Source organism: Mastomys coucha, unplaced genomic scaffold (genome assembly GCF_008632895.1).
Source record: "Mastomys coucha isolate ucsf_1 unplaced genomic scaffold, UCSF_Mcou_1 pScaffold1, whole genome shotgun sequence".
Classification (NCBI taxonomy): domain Eukaryota; kingdom Metazoa; phylum Chordata; class Mammalia; order Rodentia; family Muridae; genus Mastomys; species Mastomys coucha.
In genome coordinates this window covers 53,291,490-53,304,312 of record NW_022196891.1, presented here as the reverse complement: position 1 = coordinate 53,304,312, position 12,823 = coordinate 53,291,490, and the positions used below count along the sequence as shown (strand labels likewise).

Sequence of the window (12,823 nt, the reverse complement as noted above, 5' to 3'; positions counted from 1 at the left end):
AGTTCCCCTTTCCAGATAGGCTCTGTGTCCGCTACCTCCCCTCACAGACCAAAGTTCCCCTTTCCAGACCTGAGTAGATGGCAGCCACTCAAGTTGAGATTTCTCTAGAAAAAGCAGCTCCTACTCAGGATCAGCAGGCCCACAAACAGTGACCTGCAGGATGTTGGAGCACGAGGGAAGAGGGGAGATAGGTGGGAAAGAGTTGAAGTAACAAGAAGGGAAATTTCTCTGAATCCCAGGGCATATCCCCCCATTCCTACACCACCCTCCCCTGAGATAGAATTTCTCTGTGTAGCCTTAGCTACTCACTCTGTAGATCAGGCTAGTCTTGAACTCATAGAGATCCCACTGCCTCTACCTCCCAAGTACTGTGAATAAAAGCGTGTGCCATCACCTCCCAATCTCCCAGCATCCTAGGACACTCTTCCTTTCTTCCTTCCTTCCTTCCTTCCTTCCTTTCTTTCCTTCTTTCTTTCTTTCTTTTCCATTTGGTCTTTCAAAACAGGGTTTCTCTTTGTAACTGTGCTGGAATTCACTCTGCAAACCAAGCTGGCCTCCTGCCTCTGCCTCCCTAGTGCTGGGATTAAAATTGTGCACCACCACATCTGGCCCCAGGGCTTTCTTAAGAGGGAATTAGATATGTGAGCGGCTAGCCAGTAAGAAATGAACAGGCACGACAGGGTCTGAATTGGAAGCCCCACCAGTCATCTCGTCTCCCCAGCAGTTCCATTAAGACCTTGCTTGCACTCAAAGTCCCAGCAAAGCCCCTCAAAGCTCAGCTAATACTCGGCCTAGACAATGAGTCGCAGACAAAGGATTTGAGTCTTAAACTCAGCTAACACATTATCTACACAAAACAGAGGCAAGCAAAGGAAAGGAGAAGCCCAAGGGACCTAGCATCCTGGGACATTGTTAGAAGTAGCATTGTCCTTAGTCTCCAGCAGAAGGGCCCTCTGTGGCTGGCCTCAAGACACAACACTCCCATCAGGGAGGGCACGTCTGTGGGGTCCAGAAGCTGCCTGCCTGTATGTCTCCCTTGCCCTGGCCTTGTAGCTACAGTGTGTTTCCAGGACCCATGCATGCCAATAGCAGCCTGTCACCTATAGCATGCAGACTCCTGAGGTTACAAGGAGCTTAGAGAGGTGATGCTTCAGTGCCTGGAAGCCAGGTTGGAGTGTCTACACTTCACACACGAGGGCTCTTGAGGCTGTGTGACCCAGTCGCGGATGGAAAGAGAAGGGGAAAACATTGAGAGTTGACAGCTGGGCCAGCTGTTCCCAGGCTGCACGTTTCAGCATGGAGCTCTGGGAGAGGTCTTAGGATGCTGAAATTGAATTTGTTCTTTTGAGTGTTATGTTTACCAAGACAGTAGGATAACTAATTTTTTTTTTTTTTGATATAACAATTCCTAGCCTGTGGTGTTGAAAAGGTCAGCTCAGGAACTTTGGGAAGGTGGTGGAACACTTGCCCCTCCAGAAGGGAGAAGCTAATTAACATTCCTCAGACCACAGGGTAGGAACCAGACAGGAAGGTGGGGACACATTCTGCAGGACAGACCGTTGCCCACCTACAGACAAGGGAAGTCCTTGCCACCTCATTCTCTAAACACCAATCAATTTAAAAAGTCACCCTGTTCTGCCAATCACAGTGTGCCTAATGGCTTCTGCCCTGGAAATTGTATAAAAGCTCACTGAACAAGTTGTTCGGAGTAACCACCACTCCTTGGGGTCTGGGATGACCCCAGTGCACTTGAACAATAAAATCTTCTTGCTTTTTGCATTGGTTCCAGTTCCACGTGGTTCACTCAGGGATTCCCCCCCCCCCCCCCCCCCCCCGTAAGCTAAAGCTAGACAGAGTCTTACAGTGTGTGTGTGGTGGGAGTGTGAGAATTCAAGCCCAGGGACCTGAACAATCTAGGCAAGCGCTGCCCACTGAACTGTATCCCCAGACTCTTTCAAGACTGTGTTGTTTAGGCTCACCTTGAATTTCACTGTGTAGCCCAGGATACCTCGAAATCTGAGCCCCTCCTACCTCCCCAACAAGTACTAGGAGCACGGCTTTAATCGGGTACCCCACCCACACAGCAAAAATCAAGTTCTCACCAAATGTTTGACAATCCTCAAGTGGTCTCACAGCTACTAGATCTTTCTCTGTGTCCAGCTTCCTCACTGCTAAAACAGTGTTCCTTTATTTGGAGTCAAAGTCTTGTGTTCCTAGTTAGAAAACATTTGATATTGGACTGGGTGAAGATTTATTCTGCAAAGTTAGGAAATGGAAAGGCTAATGACCTTTGACTTTGTAGTGGTTTGAATAAGAATGCCCCCGCCCATAAATCTGAATACTTTTTTTTATTATTATACATAAGTACTCTGTAGCTGTCTTCCAGACATCCCAGAAGAGTCACATCTCATTATGGATGGTTGTGAGCCACCATGTGGTTGCTGGGATTTGAACTCAGGACCTTTGGAAGAGCAGTCAGAGCTCTCTTAACCGCTGAGCCATCTCTCCAGCCCCAAATTTGAATACTTAGTCATCAGGGTGTGGCACTACTTGAGAAAAATGAGAAGGATTAGGAGGTGTGGCATTTTTGGAGGAAGTGTGTTCCTGGAAGTAGGCTTTGAGGTTTCCAAAGTCCACACTAAGCCCAGCCCAGTTCTGCCTACAAGATGTAACTCTCAGCTACTGTTCCAGAGCTAAGCATGCTATGTTCCGCACCACGATAATCATGGACTGACCCTCTGAAATTGTAAGCAAACCCCCATTTAATTCTTTCTTTTGTAGGAGTTGCTGTGATCAGGGTGTCTCTTCACAGCAAATGCTGACTGGATCAGGCACTAAATATGTGACCTGGGGCTAGTTTCTTAATCTTTCTGAACTTCAGTGTCCCTTTTTGTAATGTGAAAATGAGGTCGTCATATAGTGATGAGTCACTACAATAGATAATTTTTATTCATTTGAGATTGTAATTTTATTATTTGTGTGCATGTGTGTCTTGCCTTTACATATGTCTGTGCACCATGTGCAAGCCTGGTGTCTGAAAAGGCTAGAAGTGAGTGCTAAATCCCCTGGAACTAGAGTTAGAGTTAGTTGTGACCCACTAGGTGGGCTCTTGGGTCCCTGCAAGAGCGGCCAGTACTCTTAACCACTGAGCCTCCAGTGGTAGTTTGAATATGCTTAGCCCAGGGAGTGGCACTATTAGGAGGTGTGGTCTTCTTGGAGTAGGTGTGGCCTTGTTGGAGGAAGTGTATCACTGTGGGGGTGGGTGGGCTTGGAGATCTTCCTTCTAGCTGCCTGGAAGCCAGTCTTCTCCTGTGGGTGAAGATGTTGAACTCTCAGCTCCTCCAGCCCCATGTCTGCATGGACACTGCCATGCTCCCACCTTGATGATAATGGACTGAACCTCTGAACCTGTAAGCCAGCCCCAACTAAATGTTGTCCTTGGTGGTGGTGTCTGTTCACAGCAATAAAACCCTAACTAAGATACCATCCCTCCAGCCTCCAGTTTTAATTCTTGATGTCTTAAGCAGAAGGCTACTCTCTGAAATGAAAGGCATATTTAATGCTGAATAAGAGGGACCTGATTATTTCTGTTACTTAGTTCCTTTTACTTTTTCTCACAAAAGAAAGGCCTTAGCATTGGACAGAGGAAAGCCAGAATCATGTGACTTCAGACAAGTGACCTGTTATGATCATCCTCATCACCCACAGAGCTCAAATTAATTCCCAACTCAGAGCTGGTGGCTTACACTTTCAATCCCAGTATTTTGAAAACTGAAGCAGGAGAGTTATACTAAGTAAGAGGCCACCCTGTCTTCATAGTGAGTCCCTATTTCAAAATACAAAACAAGCAAAATATCCCCTACCTAAAACTTATCCATACATTCATCCTGTAATGCATGCACAAAAAATCCTTTCTGGGTTACGCATGGAATATGAAAATGGACCCCTACTGTTGTCCTTGGGAAACCCACACTCTACTGTATAAATCAAGGGTATTTTATTAAAAATAAATTGTGAAGGAGGGACAACTGGCTCCTGGAGAAACACAGAAGAAATGACACTTCAAAAATGAAGATGGTAGGAAAAGGAATCCCCATGAAATATCACAAGGAAAGGAAAAGAAAGGTGAGGAGTACATTGGTTTACGGAATATAAATGCAGAACAAAATGAACCCTTCTTCCAAAAGACAGGTTTTTAGGGCCGGGCAGCAGTGATACACACCTTTAATCCCAGCACTTGGGAAGCAGAGGCAGGTGGATTTCTGAGTTCAAGGCCAGCCTGGTCTACAGAGTGAGTTCCAGGACAGCCAGGGCTACACAAAGAAACCCTGTCTCGAGAAAAAAAAAAAAAAGACAGGTTTTAGATATTTGTGTTAGTTTGAATGAGAATGGCCCCATAGGCTCACACATTTGAATGCTTAGTCACCTGAAGTGGAACTATTTAAGGATTAGAAGGACTAGGAGAGGTGGCCTTATTGGAGGATGCCACTTGGTGTCTTAGTTAGGGTTTTACTTCTGTGAACAGACCACCATGACCAAGCATGGTAACTCTGATAAGACAACATTTAATTAGGGCTGCCTTAAAGGTTCATAGGTTCAGTCCATTATCATCAAAATGGGAACATGGCAGTGTCCAGGCAGACATGGTTCAGAAGGAGTTGAGAGTTCTACATCCTTTTTTGTTTGTTTGTTTGGTTTGGTTTTGGTTTGGGTTTTTTTGAGACAGGGTTTCTCTGTGTAGTCCTAGCTGTCCTGGAACTCACTCTGTAATCCAGGCTGGCCTTGAACTCAGAAATCTGCCTCCCAAGTGCTGAGATTAAAGGCGTGCGCCACCACTGCTGAGTTCTATATATTTATCTGAAGGCTGCTAGGACAAGACTGACTTTCAGGCTGTTAGGATGAAGGTCTTAAAGCCCACACCCACAGTGACACACCCACTCCAAGGCCACACCTCCAAATAGTGCCACTTCCTGGGCCAAACATCTTCAAACCACCACACTGGGAGTGGGCTTTGAGGTTTCAAAAGCCCATGCCGGGCCCCTGCTCCCCCTCCTGTCTCCTGCCCGTGGATCAGGATATAGAGCTTCCAGCTACTTCTCCAACACCATACCTGCCAGCCACCACCACCACCACCATTACCCTGCCACCATGATGATAATGGACTAAACCTAGGCAAATCCCAAAATTAAATGGGTTTTTTTTTTTCTCTAAGTTGCCTTGGCCATGGTTACTCCTCACAGCAATAGAACAGTGACAAAGACAATATTTAACAAGGTTTAGTAGTCTATCTCCACCCTTTCTACAACAGTTTTCATTAGGCAGGGTCCTTCCTACACTGTCTATGGTTCACTAGATTGGCTGTGCGTGCCAGTAGGTCCTCCCTGGGATTGTCCATCCTCTGTAAGCTGCCGTTATCTGTTATTTAGCCATAGTACAGTCAACACATTGTTTTTAAAGAAGGTAGTTATAGTGACGCTTGCTAGTAGGACATACTGAAGAAGTAGAGAAAGGAGAGTCAAATAATTTGAGGCCAGCCTAGATTATATCTTTAGAGTAGTGAGGTGGGTTACCAAACTGATGACCTGAATTTCATTTCTGGGCCCCACATGGTGGAAGGAGAGAGCCAACTCCCACGTATTGTCCTTTGACTTCCACACTTGGGCCATGGCATAAGCATTGCACATGCACAAACACACAAAGTTAATGTAATAAAATTCCAAGTGTCTATGAGTTGTTTTACAAGGTAGATGATTTATGATCCATCTACATAGTGATGTATGAGCTTGGCTCATGGATGCAAAGTATGAGACAAGATATGGGACCTAGAAACAAGATCCAGAATGTGTGTGTTCACAGTCTGTGGCCTGCTGGCTAAGTGCTAATTAGGGCACTGTGAAACCCCAGGTCCTCACAGGGAATTATCAAGTATCAAGGAGTCTTGGTGAGACAGATCTCAGGCTAGCTCAAACTTCATAGCTTGGAATGGTTCAAAGGTCTTGGAATTGGCTTTGATGGAACTGGGTGCTTTCCTATGCTTGTAAATTAAAAAGAAATCAAACTGAGCGGAGAGTAAGTTCCTTAGAAAGAAACATGAATCTAGCCACAGGCATGGAGATATGGGTACTGTGTTAATGATGCCCTGAGCATCCAGTCAGACTATGAAACACTGCCACACACTAGGTAGCTATTGTCAGCCCCAATTACCTAACTTAACAGAGATATTCCTCCTCATAGGTAAGTATCAGGCATAATTTATGAGATTAACTATAGAGCATCATTAAAGGACCATCTACGAGTTGAAAAAGGCCAGGATCTTGAAGGATAGCTAAAAGGGACACCAGCATGAATTTCTTGAAGCTTCATTCACAGAGGCCACAGCCAGCATCGCCTGGCTGGACCTGGCAAAAACCCAGGCCACCCTTGCCTTTACTCTCTTGAGAACCTTCTGCTCAGAGCTCAGTTCAGAGTTGTGTCTTTGCTGTAAGGTTAGGGAATTAAAGTGGAAATGTCCCCTGGTTTTCAACACCAAGGCAGGTTCAGGCAGCAATTCTTACATTCCGTCTCCAAAGAAGCCTTTGAAATAAGGGTGGCTGGTTTGTGCCAGTTATACCAGCCTAATTTTTAATTATTATTTTATTTTATGTGCATAGATGTTTTACTTAAACGTATGTCTGTGTGAGAGCATTGGGTCCCTCAGAGTGGAATAACAGACAGTTTAAACTGACCATGGGTGCTGGGAATTGAACCTGGGTGCTCTGGAAGAACAGCCAGTGCTCCTAACCACTGAGCCTAGGACCCTTTGTGCTGGGTAATCTTCGGTGTCGACTTGACGGAATTTAGAATCACCGTGGGAGCGCAGCTCTGGGTGAGTTTTTGAGGGTGTTTTCAGAAACGTTTTAACAGAATAAAGACCCACCCTGAATGTGGGTGGCACACTCTTATAGGTTGTGGTCCTAGAGTGAATAAAAATGAGGAGGTGGGGCTAGGGAGATACCTCACTGGACAATGCACTTGCCAGGCAAGCTTGAGGCCCAGAGGTTGGGTCTGAAGGGCCCTCATAAATGCCAGGCAGATATGGCAGCCCAATATCTTTTCCAACTTATTCTGTTTCAGTGGCCCCCTGTAATTCCAACCCTAGAAAGTAGAAACTGGATTCCCAGAGCAAGCTGGAGAGCAAGACTAGCCACATCAATGAGCTCAGGTTTGATTGAGAGACCCTGCATCAATGAGTAAAGTAGAAGATGGGAATGATACCCGACATCAACCTGAATGTGCGTGAGCACATATGCACTTGTACGCGCATCACAGGCACACACACACACACACACACACACACGGCTACACACATACAAACATGCATATACACACATATTCAAATGGCACACACAAGTGGAAATGGAAAAATTTACAAGTCCAGTTCATACAATCATGTACACACCATAATACTTGATAATGAACAACTGACATTTGTGTATATATTTCCTATGCTTTTTAACCTTTATTTTAGAGCATGGGTTTTTTTTTTTCTCCAAACTTGTGTTTATACATGTACATGTGTGCATGTTTAATATGTTTATTGAGGCCAGAGGATAACCTCAGGTCTCAGGAATGCTTATGTTTAAGACAGGGTCTCTCACTGGCCTGAAGCTCATTAATTAGTTTAGGGTGCCTATCTCTACCTCCCTAGCACTTGGATGACAAGCAGGCACCACTATGTCTGGTTTTTCTTCTGTGTATGTGTGTGTGTGTGTGTGTGTGTTACAGCATCTGATTTTTCTTTCCTTTTTTTTTTGTTTTTTTGTTTTGTTTTGTTTTTCGAGACAGGGTTTCTCTGTATATCCCTGGCTGTCCTGGAGCTCATTTTGTAGACCAGGCTGGCCTCAAACTCAGAAATCCACCTGCCTCTGCCTCCCAAGTGCTGGGATTAAAGGCATGCACCACCACTGCCTGGCAGCATCTAATTTTTCTATGTGAGTTCTTAGTATCAAACTCAGGTCCGCACACTTGCAAGGCAAACACTTTACTTACTGAGCCCTAGCCTTTGTTAAAATACACTGTGCTGTGTGACAGCAGCCTCACACATTTTCTGTTTATCATACACTTTTTTTTTTTTTTTTGAGGCAGGGTCTCACTATGTAACTGTGGCTGGCCTGGACCTTACTATGTACAACAGGCTGGCCTTGGTTATAGAGATCTGACTGTGTCTGCCTTCTGAGTGCTGGGATTAAAGGCATAGGCCACTATATCCAGAAAAAAAATCTGTTTTATGTGTAAGTTAATGAGTGTAGTTATGTGCACCATATCTGTGCTTACCACTAGGATCTAGGATGTCCTGCCTCCACCTGCCTCTGCCTCCTTAGAGCTGAGATTAAAGGTGTGCTCCACCACACCATGATGTAATTAAAGATGTAATTAAAATTCCTTGTTGAAAATTTTGGAAAAATCCCAAAGGAAGTAATTTATATACTTTTAAATGAGATTGTACTTTCGTATTTGAAAACAAAATTATATGGAGTTTAGAGATGGCTCCCAGGCCTGTCTCTGCACATCTGTAACTACAACATGTGGGAGGTAGAGGCAAAAGTATTAAGAGTTCAAGATCAGGCCTGGAAAGATGACTTAGTGGTTAGGAGCACTGACTGCTCTTCCAGAGGTCCTCAGTTCAATTCCCAGCAACCACATGGTGGCTCACAACCATCTGTAATGGGATCTGATGCCCTCTAATGTGTCTGAAGAGAGCAACAGTATACTCACATTCATAAAATAAATAAACAAATCTTTTTTAAAAAGATGACCAAGATGTTCCTAAAAAATAGAGAGAGAGGGGTGGAGAGAGAGAGAGAGAGAGAGAGAGAGAGAGAGTTCAAGATCAAGCCAGGTAGTATCAGCAGTGCACTCCTTGAACCTTGACACTTGGAGGCAGATGCAGACAGAGCTCTGAGCTCTGAGTTTGAGGCCAGTCTGGTCTACAGAGCAAGTTCCAGGACAGCTAAGGCTGCACAGAGAAACTGAGTCTCAAAACAGACAAACAAACTAACAAACAAACAAACAAGAACTCAAGATCATCTCCAGAAAGTTCAAAGCCAGCCTGAGCTCAGAAGAACCTGTGAAAAGAAGTCATGCCAAGTAGTTGAGCCACATTATCTAGTTTTGTGTAAATACTCTGTGATATTTGCATAGTGATGAAACTACCTAACAACACATTTCTGAGACACACACCCTTAAGTGGGGTGTGTACCTGTACAAATACTACCAATGTTCTTGTGCATGTTCCTCTACATGGGTATATCTGTGAAGAACAGGCTCCTAAAAATGGAACTACTGGGGTCAAATCGGATGGAGCTTTCCATTTTTTAGACATACGACCAAATTCTACTTCAGCAACTACATTCTCCCATTCATCCTCCTGTTCTGCCCGTTCATCCTCCCATCTGTGGGGAAGGAAGCCTCCTTGCAGCGCGGCACTCGGAGGCTGGTTACAGAGACCTTCTGCCAAATCTGTCTACTTTGTATCTTCTCACACACACACACACACACACACACACACACACACACAAACACACACAATTCGGCTTGGCTATACTTGTGGTAATGACTTTCTGCCTTCAGCACTTATAATTAATATTAATTTATTCTTCAGCCCCTACCTATAAGTCCCTTCACAGGTCTTTCTCCCTCATCTTTATTAATTATTGCTCTCATATAGAGGTCTCCTTGAGTGCCCCTCCTCTCTGTTCATCATCTTATTTACTGGTCCTTCACCTTGCTACAGAGATGGAACTTGGTTGTTTATGTGCACCCCGAGGAAACACACAAACTCAAAGTTTAGGAAGTTTGTAAACACTAGCCCACCCTGTATTTCTTTTTTTCCTTACATAAATTATTAGCATCTTTCTGTCTTTGAGAGTTACTAGTAATTTCTACTGATTAATGTTCTTTAGAAAGATACTCCTTCTTTATAATTAAAACCTACAAAGAAAAGCAGAATCCAGAGGGCTCAGTTTAATTACTGGCACCCAGAGTTGTATAAGAACTGCCAGGTCCCAAAGAAACCTGGGACAAGTTTCACTGAAAACCCTTGGCTCCTCCCACGGTTTCTCACCCTGTCCCCTATCCTAACCTGTCCAGACCAGGGGTTGAGCTTCGGTTCCCTCCCCCCAGTTTCTTCTTCGCCTATAAAACCCAGCCATTTTGACCACACCCCTCTTGGCCTCTTGGTCCTCAGCTCCTCTCTTGGTCTGCTTGCCCTGTCTCCTCTTCTCTTCCTCTCTCTCCCCCCACACCCTCTTCTCATAGCCCAGTTCAGTCTGGACTCTTCCAGATGCCTCTGGATGAATTTTCCCCATACTTACAATAAAACCCTTCTCCTCAACCATGCCTTGAAGCAGTCTTGTCCTCATTTTCATTGAAGGACCATCTGTAAGGCCAGTCCATTCTCCTGGCTTCTTAGGGTGCTGTGCTGTGTGGTGTACAGGCAGTCATGCAGGGAAAATGCCTATACACATAACAATAAATAAAGTCATGTATAAAATAACTTTCTAACCCCACCACCATCACTTTCTAATCTCCATCTTTCCCACTAGATACCTCAGTTGGTAGCTACCCAGAGTCTCCTCAGTGGTCCCCTCAGGATTTTCTAAAAATAACTGTGCACAGACCTCTGCTTTCAGTACATTCCAGTTGCTTATTCAGTCCCTTCTAACTTACATCAACTCAAACAGTAAGGTGCCTCCCAATTGGCCTTCTTCCCCCTAAATCTGCAGAGTTCAGAAGAGGATCTGGAAAAGCAATTGAGCAGAAAGCAGATGGGAGCAAAGGTCAGAAGCATGAAGCTCAAGGTCATGATCAGCAGCCTTAAGAATAAAGAGGGCCGGGTGGTGGTGGCTCATGCCTTTGATCCCAGCACTTGGGAGGCAGAGGCAGGCAGATTTCTGAGTTCAAGGCCAGCCTGGTCTACAGAGTGAGTTCCAGGACAGCCAAGGCTACACAGAGAAACCCTGTCTCAAAACAACAACAACAACAAAACAAAAAAGCAAACAAACGAATAAGGAGGAATGGAGCTAGAGAAATGGCTCAGGGTTGAGAGCAGTCTGCTCTTCCAAAGGTCCTGAGTTCAATTCCCAGCAACCACATGGTGACTCACAACCATCTGTAATGGTGAAAGACCCCCAGAACTGGGGAGATCCTTACTCAAGTCTCAGGATGACGTGACCACCCAATGACAAGAGACCGAACTTCTGCAATCACATGAGGTTTATTGGGGATACCGGTACCGGGGTTGATCTCGTGACCATGCTGGCCAGAGTTTGACGCCGAACACAAGAAGTGTGGGGTATTTAAGGGAAGCTGGGGGCGGAGAGAGAGTTACCAAGGAAACAGAACATAAAAACAGTGGAAATTTTCTGAGGGACCCAACCCAAGGTATTCAGTTAGGGAGGGAATCATATTCATTCTAGGAATGTAATCTTCATCTATCAGTCGGCAGGGTGGAGAGTCTCATAAACCAGTAGACCTTCATTCTTAGTTCCGCCCTCATAGTGGATCATTCAGGAGGGGCAGGTATCGGGAACCAGAGCCCTGAGGCTCTGGGTTCCTGGAACTGGCTATTTTATATTTCTGGCTGGCTACAGTGGCCCTCCATGTCCTTTTAGGTAAAGGTTATGCACCATACATTTGTATTAATGCCCTCATTTTAAATTCTAAGATTCTCCAGCCTTTCAATGGGATCTGATACCCTCTTCTGGTGTGTCTGAAGACAGAGACAGTGTACTCACATATATAAAATAAATAAATCTTAAAAAAGAGAGAGAGAACAAAGAGGAAGGAAGGACAGACTGGTTCACACGCATGTCCTCCAGCATAATTGAGCATGCCCCTTCATTTCACACCACAAGTAAAGACAGCAATCACTCACATGTGAAGATACAGCCCCATCCAAACATGTAATGTAAGAGAATGTCCAATGCCTGAGAGCCTGCGCACTTAACTGCTGGGATGTTTAAAGGGCCACAGCCGAATATACTCAAGTTGTTTTCTTAGACCCCTCAAACTTGCAGCAACCAAACAGCAGGGTAGCAGCTGGCTTGCCTGTTCTCCTACATCTGCACAGTTCAGAAGATGAGCTGAGGGCTGGAGAGATGGCTCAGCGGTTAAAAGCACTGACTGCTCTTCCGAAGGTCCTGAGTTCAAATCCCAGCAACCACCTGGTGGCTCACAACCACCCGTGATGAAATATGATGCCCTCTTCTGGTACGTCCGAAGACAGCTACAGTGTACTTATATATAATAATAAAATCTTTTAAAAAAAAAAAAAGGAGATGAACTGAACTGGTTGGGTGGAAAGGAGAAAAGGGGAAAGGTCAGCATGCCTCTGGCTAAGGGTGTGTCTGTCTTCTGTCCTTTCAAAGACCCAGTGCTTTCTTTCATTGACCTTGGTGTGTGTCTCTGTTTCACCTATATCTGCTCTAGTCATGGTTACTGCTTTACTTCTACTGATCTTCAGTTTAATTTGTTCTCGCTTTTCTAGTCCTTTGAGACACAGAAAAAGTTTATCTGATACCTTTCTGTCTTTTTAAAGTTTACATAGTTTATGTGTATGATTATCTTGCCAGTATATACGCCTATGCATTGTGTGTGCCTATGCAAGTGCACACGGTGCCCAGGAAGCTAGAAACGGTGTTGGATCCTCTAGAATAGAAGCATGGGTGGCTGTAAGCCACCACGTGTGTGTCCAGGAGCAGAGCCCATTCCCTCTGCAAGTGCAGTAAAAGCTCTCAACCAATCCCAGCCCAATGTCTTCCGATCTTTTTTTTTTCCTTTTTTC

The 12,823-nt window shown here is 44.8% G+C and overlaps 1 protein-coding gene across 5 annotated transcripts in view; it reads left to right on the top strand.

Moving 5' to 3' along the window:
• Positions 1-12,823, top strand: part of Fam163a (family with sequence similarity 163 member A) — a 94,599-nt gene that overhangs the window by 60,665 nt on the left and 21,111 nt on the right. The window lies entirely within an intron of this gene.